A 7,819-nucleotide genomic window follows, 5' to 3' on the forward strand; every position below is an offset into this window, starting at 1 on the left:
TTGGGGTAAAAATATAATTTTTGAAAAGTTCGGGGGCAAAAGTGTAATTTTGAAAAATTTGCTTCACCAAAACTTTGAAAAAATCTGGAAATTTCACTTAAGACTTGGATAAGTCAAAGGGAATGCATGGTGGAAAAAGTAGGACAAGTGGATTGCTAGAAAAAAAAATGAATTAATAAAATATTCAAAATATGAATAAAATAATATTATTTCATTAAACTAATAAAAAAGGCATAAAAAAATCAGCCCATAACCCATTCTTCTTCTTCAACATTCGGCCAAGCAAAAAACAAGAGAGAGAAAGGAGAAAATAAAACCCTAGCCAAGAAATTTAAAGGGAAAATAGGTGGAAATTCAAAAATCAAGTGAAAAAAAGGTAACATTTCTTAAATTTGTCTTGTGCTTTACCTTTCCCATGCATTTCCCATCTTTTTTCATGGTTGAATCATGTGATTTGAGGATGATTTCAATTCTGGTCATATGGGTTTAGAGAGAGAAAGTTGTTAGATAAATTGGATTTTGAGCTATGTTAATGTTTAGTGTTAGGTTAGCATGTTTATGAGTAAAACAACAAGAAAAATATTTATCTTCTCCATGAATTTCTCTAGGCCGAATCTAGCCAATGGTATGTGAGGATGAGGTTGACTTTATTTTAAAAGAATTGGGTGGAAAAATGATGAATTATGAGGTTGGAAATTAAATGGGAATTTTCGGTGCAATAAATTGAAATTTTTACCCACTAAGGGTAAAAGCGTAATTTATAGTCCGGACTGATAAATTGGACCAGATTCACAGTCATTGAGGTATTGTGGATATAATTGGATAATTGAAATTGAAATGGATGGAATTGGAGTCGAATTGGGGATTTTAGGACTTTACACCATGTATAGGCGAGTTAGGTCAGACATCGCAATTAAGCGATTGTCTAAACATTTCAAATCCTATCTAGTGCATACGTATGGATAAGAGCCTGAAATAATTTATGATAAATTGACACAATTTATTGAATTTTGTGTCATAGATTATGGATAGGTGGTGAGTCAATTGTTTCGGGTAAGAGACTGCACCCGAGGGCGGAAGATAGGAGTATTTCTACTCCTAATACTGTGAGTGAACTTATTATCGTCTTAATTATCTAGAGTAGTTTTATACAACTGTGTGATTTTATGAAAAATGGGTTTAAATGGTAAATTACTATGTTTTAAGAGAAATTGTGATTTTATAAATTTTCTAGAAAATCGAATATTGGCTTTGAAAATAGAGTAATTGGAGACTGTCTGCTTGTGTTGTAAATTTATGGTTTTAAATTGAATGGCTTATGACAATATATGAGCATGAATGGCTAAACTAATTTTGGTGTCAGAATTATTTGTATTGTGTATTCAGCCTTGAGAGGCTAGATTGCGATAAATTGACATGCCATGTTAGAATGAATTTTATTGAATTTGTGGAGTATATATTAATTATTTACTGCAGAGGGGCTTCTGTGGACCAGCCTATTAGAGGGGCACGGTAAACTCCATTATATTATTACCTCGAACGGAGAGGCGCGTAGGGTATCTCTTGGGGTAAAACTTAAGGTTCACTTCACGCCAAACCACCACGTGAAGGGGAACTCAGCCAACACTAAGGAACGGTTGTATTTTTCTCAAACTAAAAATATATTTTAAGTGTATACAAAATTTTAACAGCCTTGGCGGACTCGGTTGGATGCCCTGCGCAAGGTATCACTGAGTATGAGTTTTGGCACGAGCCAAAGTTTTAAGAAATTCATAAGCCAAGTTGATTACTCGATTTATATGGATTGATTTTATTTGGTTGAAATGAACTGAAAGGTAATGAAATTACGGTATGATGACTTATTTTAATTGTCTCCATTTACTCGGCTTTAGATACTTTGATGGTATCTATTTACTCACAAGGATTATAAAATCTCACCCCTTCTTCCTATACATTTTTCAGGCTCAGGACAGTTTGTAGATAGTCGAGTAGGACGAGAACTAAGCTCGGAACTGCATTATAGAAAGTAAGAGTTCACAGTCTTACATCTTCTTGGTCAATTGGAGCCCACGTGTCATTGCAGATCAAAACTTATATTTTGGTTATCTGTATTTCTATTCATACAATTTTTACTTTACTTTCATGTGCGAAAAATTATTTACGAATATTTCTATAAAAATTTATTTTATGAGAAAATAGAATATTTTATTGATTATTTTTGAATAGTACTAGTTGTTAACAATTTACTTTCAAATGAACGTTTTATATACTTATTTTGTTTTTAAATCATTAAATATATATTTTCTACTTACCTACTACATTTTTAGCAAGTTTTGATATTTTTGATGAAAAATTACGAAAATGCCCCTATGAGCCAGAAAATAATATTTTATTGTTCTTATTTGAAAATGACTTATGATTTTTTTAAATGCGAGATTTAATAATTGTTGCTCACCGGGGAGATGCGAAAGTTGATGCTAAGCCTTGCGGGGTTTCGATCGACATTCAGGGTGAAGAATGTATATCGAGGCCTCGCGGCGGTTGTCACGGGCTCGATGGGGAGTTCCGGGTCGTGACAGTTTTGTTATCATAAAAAACAAATGAAGTCAACATTCTCTCTTTTATTTTTTATGATGACAAAACACTCCTAGATTAAAAGTGCAACGTCTATGTTTATATTTTATATCTATGTGTAAGTGAGGGATTACTTGCTAGGAATGGCATGATTAGAGCATCAACGCAGCGAAATAAAAAAATTGAAATAAAAATAAAACCATTCTTCCTACCTTTGGATCACCTTAGTTGTTTAATGCAAAGTTATGTACCACATAAAATAAAATAAAAAAAGAGTGTACATTTCCAAGTGATATCATAATCAAATGGATTCCTTTTGGTTACAAAACATGAACACCTTTGGTGTGAAAGAATCCCAGCCACTGAATTGCTTGGCCTCCAATGATGCACACACGATTGCAACGGATACTTCTCAAAGAGAGAGCTTTATGCCATCACCTTGTGCTAGCAAGTGGACAACGATTTGTCCTCTTTCTTTCTTTGATTTCCAGCAAAGAATCAACGGAGAAGTTTTTCAAAATAAAAAAAATAAACTTTTCAAGAGTGGCAGCACTCAAGAGAAAAGTCTTTTTTTTTTATTTCCTTCTCCTTAAAAAAAAAAAGTGGCTATAATGTTATATTTATATATAGGTTTAACTTATTAAAATTTGCAAAATAAGTCCTTAATATTATAACAATTATAATATTTAACCAATACCTAATTAAACTCTTTTAATTAGGTCCTTAGTAGTTAAAACTTAGAATTTGATATAAGTCTAACTTAAATCATCACACACTCAATTTAATCCAAATTGCAACCTTTGTGTGTGACCCATTAGGGTCCTAACATACGAGTAATGGAATTGAATTATAATATTATTAATTAATTAATTTAAATGAATCATATTCAATTTTAAATTAACTAATTCAATTCCATAGACCATGATTGGCATCTAGCAATGCATCATGGCCACCCAATTGTTAGGAGAGTCAAAGGATTCTTTGACAACCTTTCAATGTACAATTTTTCAATGTAATTCATTCCCTCATCATATATCCCGAAAATGATAAGAGCTTGGTACAGTGCCTGCTCTTATTGATCTCCATATTTGTTATTACAGTTAGATCATTAGATTTATTGTCATGACCCGGAACTCCCATCGAGCCCGTGACAACCGCCGCGACGTCTCAATTTACATTCATTACCCGAAATGTCAACCGAGACCCCGCAAGGCTTTAATATCAGCTTCTCATTTCCCCTGTGGGTAACTGTTTCCAAATACCACATTTTAAAAGATTTTAAACTGTTTCCAACTTAAACAAATGAAATATTAATTTCCGTCTCACACATGGGTATTTTTGTCATTTATTCCAAAAATCTCAAAAATCATCTAAAAATATAGTATGTAAGTGGAAAACACATATTTCTTAATCAAAAATAATTTTGGATGTCTAAAACATTCGTTTAAAATGGAATTATGACTGTTATAATAAAATAAAAATATTCAATAAAATATTCAATTTTCACATAAAACGATATTTTAAGAACATTGCATAAATAATTTTTTATAGCGTAAAAGCAAAATAAATTCTTACATACCGTAATACAGATAACCAAAGTATAGAATTTAATTTACAGTGACACGTGGGCCCACGAATGATCAAAAGTATCAAAAGAAATGAACCTACAGTCTTTGGATGTGGCAAGTTCAACTGTAATCCTTGCCGATATCAGTTATCTACAATCTATTCTGAACCTGAAATGGGTGGAAATGAGGGTGGTGAGATTATAAAATCCCAGTAAGTAAACAAACATCACTCAAAATATCTAAAGTCGAGTAAAAGGAGACTATTAAAACATTTCATCAAACTGTAATTTATCATCTTTCAACTTATTTCAACCAAATGAAATCAATTTATTTAAAGCAAGTAATCAGTATGGCTTATGAATTTCTTAAAAAGCTTGGCTCATGCCAAAAATTATTATCATACTCAGTTATTTGGGATACCTTGGCCGAGGGCTATCCCAACTAAGTCCGCCAAGGCTATTAGAAAGTCATGTTTTTATTTTGAAAACATAGCCATTCCTTGACGTTGGCCGAGTTCCCCTTCACGAGGTGGTTTGGCGTGAAGTGAACTCTAAAAGTTATACCTCAGGAGTTACCCTACTCGCCTCTCCAACCGAGGTAAAAATATAACAGGATTCCGTGCCCCTCTAATAGGCTAGTCCACAGAATCCAGCCCACTGCAGCAGGTCAAACCCACCATACAATAAAATTTTGACAGCATGACAGGGCTAATATATTACTACCCAGCCTGCAAGGGTAAAATAAAGCGATTCATATAATTCATAAAAACATAGCCCAGCCAGTCATGCCAATACAATAACATAAGCCATTAATTCAATTTTAAATTTACAACATATCAGTGGTCTCCAATTACTCTATTTTCAAAATCGTTATTTCGTTTCAAGACAATTTATAAAATATTTTCATTTAAACTCATTTTGTTTACAAAACATAAAAATTTACCATTTGAACTCATTTTCATAAAATTCACCAAAACCGAATAAAAACATACTTTAGATAATTAAAATGATGGTAAGGTTACTCACCGTGTCTAGAGTGAGGATTTTCGAAATACTCAGACTATTGGTCCTCGGGTGCAATTCCCTTGCCTTTATCAGAGGACTCACCACCTTGACACAGTACAAAATCGAGAAATTCACCACATTGGTAGTAAATTGAAATTAAACTAATTTAGACTACTAATGCTTGATATGGAATGCAAAAATGTCTAAATTTTTGCCTAAATGCGGTGTTAGCCTATTTCGGTCTTTTACCCGATAAATTGATATACGCGTCCGTTTAAACTCCAAATTAATTTTTTTCAGTTTCTATACCTCAATTGCACCCAAATTGACTTAATGTCCCTCAGTGTGGTGCAAATTATCAGTCCCGATAACAAATTACGAAAATACCCCTAGTGGGTAAAAATTTGTATTTTTGCTCCGAAAATTTCCATTATTTTTCTAGGCTCATAATTCATCATTATTCATCATAATTCCTCAAATAACCATCAAGATCAGCAGCCAATATTCCCCTAGAAAATTCAGCATAATGGGTTTCAATGGGAGAAAATTATATTTCTAGCTTATTTTTGCTATATTTCAATATAACTTAACTAAAATCACTTAATTCAATTAAAATCAACCAAAAATCAAGCTCAAAACTCATCCATGGAGGTTTTCCCAGCATGGGTGTCCATACCCACTTTCTAATTTTGCATGGAAATGAGAAAAAAATGCATGGGTAGTGAAAATCACAAGGAAAATCAATGAAATTTACCTTTTTAATGCTTGATTTCTTGATTTCTCTTGATTTTCTCCAAATTTTTCAGGTAGGATTCTTGTTTTTTTTTTTCCCTTTTCTCCCCTGGTTTGGACAGCTGAAGAAGATGAGAATTTCGGAATTTTTACCTTTTTAAAGGCTAAAATAATATAATATTATTTTATTCATTTTTTTAATGTTTTATTAATTCCTTAAATTCTAGCCATCCATTTGTTTCCAAATTTTCACCATACACTTGTCCCACATATCCATAGCTTAGGTAAAATTATCAGACTTATCCAAAGTCTTGGTGGAGTAATTTTTAAAATTTACACTTTTACCCCCGTAAAAGTCAAAAATTACATTTTTGCCCCAAAAATTGAAAAATTGCCCATAGACATATTTTTCATCCCTTATACTCACACCATTCTCCAATTTGTCAAATTTGATCTAAATTCTCTCAAAATCTCAAATTTTGTCCGCGGGTGGCAAAATTACGATTTTGCCCCTACACTCTAGAAATCACTGGAATTAAACTTTTTCACTGCCAAACCCTCAAATTATACTCCAATACTCAAATCATACTCCAATAAGTCAAATGGGGCTAAAAAAATTCTTTTCTAAAAATTCCCATTGTGTCCTTGGGTGGCAAATGACCATTTTGCCCCTGGACAGTAAAAATTCTAGTTTGACTTCAAATTGATCCTCGAACTCCAAATCACCATATTAAACCATTCTGGGACTTTAATATTCTTAATTTCATTTTAAATTCTCTATTTGATCTAGTTCGAGACTTAAATTAACTTAATTGTACCATTTGGTACATTGTCGTCTTTTAACGATTTTTCTTTCAGGGCTTTCCAAGTATGCAAGCATATTGTCAATCATATGAATGACATGGAAAGTATTTTATAAGATCGGGCTTGACATTTATGGAGACTTATGAAACTCATTTCATAATCTCCTAATCACCCTGGCCAAGGATTTGATTAAGCTAATGTCAACCAATAACTAAGGAGATATTTCCCCTTGAATCACTTGGGGTGATGATTCCTATCTTGACCACTCATTTACCTTCATATGCTTCATACTATACTAAAAAAATCCTATTTTGGCATCCTTGATTAGGAACCCATAAGGATGGAAATTAAAGTATAGTACTCCACATACAAAACAACCTGGTGTCTCAAGTCTAGGGAATAGTTACACAACTGACACATGAGAAGTATTGTATAGACACTTGAGTGAGGTACCAAATGAACTTCTCATGGCGAGTCATGTTCAATGAACTCTCTCTCCCATGGCAAGCATCTGCATGTTAGTTCCAAGTATTTTTATACTTTAACCTATGAGAATGATTGCTTACTTCACAAGTAAGGAACATAACATGTGCCAATCTTTGAGCATTATTGATGCCCTATCTCAATAATACAATGATCAGGAACTTTTAGGAATAATGCTTTAATGCATAAGGATCTCATAATTGTATCCCAATACAATTCCTTTGCAAGGCACATATAGTTCCATGGGCTTTATCTACATAAGTACAAAAAGTAATTAAATTACAAACTTATGGATAAAGAACTACCTCAATGTTATTATGAATAACAAAATGTCATACATGAATATCTCAAAATTGCAATTTCCATACAACCATAGATTGGCTTGTAGGGCTTATACTAACATTACTCCTCCTTAATATTTGCTCCCCTTAATATGTGCACAAAAAACAATTTTGAGATTTTCCTTTAATCTTTAAATTAGACTTTAATGAATAAGGAATCATAAGCACTCATATAACTAAGTCATACAAGCTTATATGTATAGTTTAATAACTTCAAGAGTCAAGCTTGTAACTATGTAAGAACAAATGTATGTGTTTTGATTTTTTACACAAGTGCATGTATCACAAACAAGTAATATAGTGATGAAGCAGA

The 7,819-nt window shown here is 32.6% G+C and overlaps 1 long non-coding RNA gene across 2 annotated transcripts; it reads left to right on the forward strand.

Annotated features, from left to right (window-relative positions):
- Positions 1 to 270: 270 nt before the first annotated feature.
- LOC148762395 (uncharacterized) lies at positions 271 to 2,142 on the forward strand. 2 transcript variants are annotated; one of them, XR_016026569.1, is made up of 3 exons: positions 271 to 376; positions 1,033 to 1,106; positions 1,963 to 2,142. It is a non-coding gene; the product is annotated as an uncharacterized LOC148762395 (long non-coding RNA). The 2 variants fall into 2 exon arrangements; XR_016026568.1 differs by having other exon boundaries at positions 276 to 376; positions 1,022 to 1,106.
- Positions 2,143 to 7,819: the final 5,677 nt, after the last annotated feature.

The sequence above is a fragment of the Theobroma cacao genome, chromosome 5, assembly GCF_053813885.1.
Source record: "Theobroma cacao isolate CCN51 chromosome 5, ASM5381388v1, whole genome shotgun sequence".
NCBI lineage: Eukaryota > Viridiplantae > Streptophyta > Magnoliopsida > Malvales > Malvaceae > Theobroma > Theobroma cacao.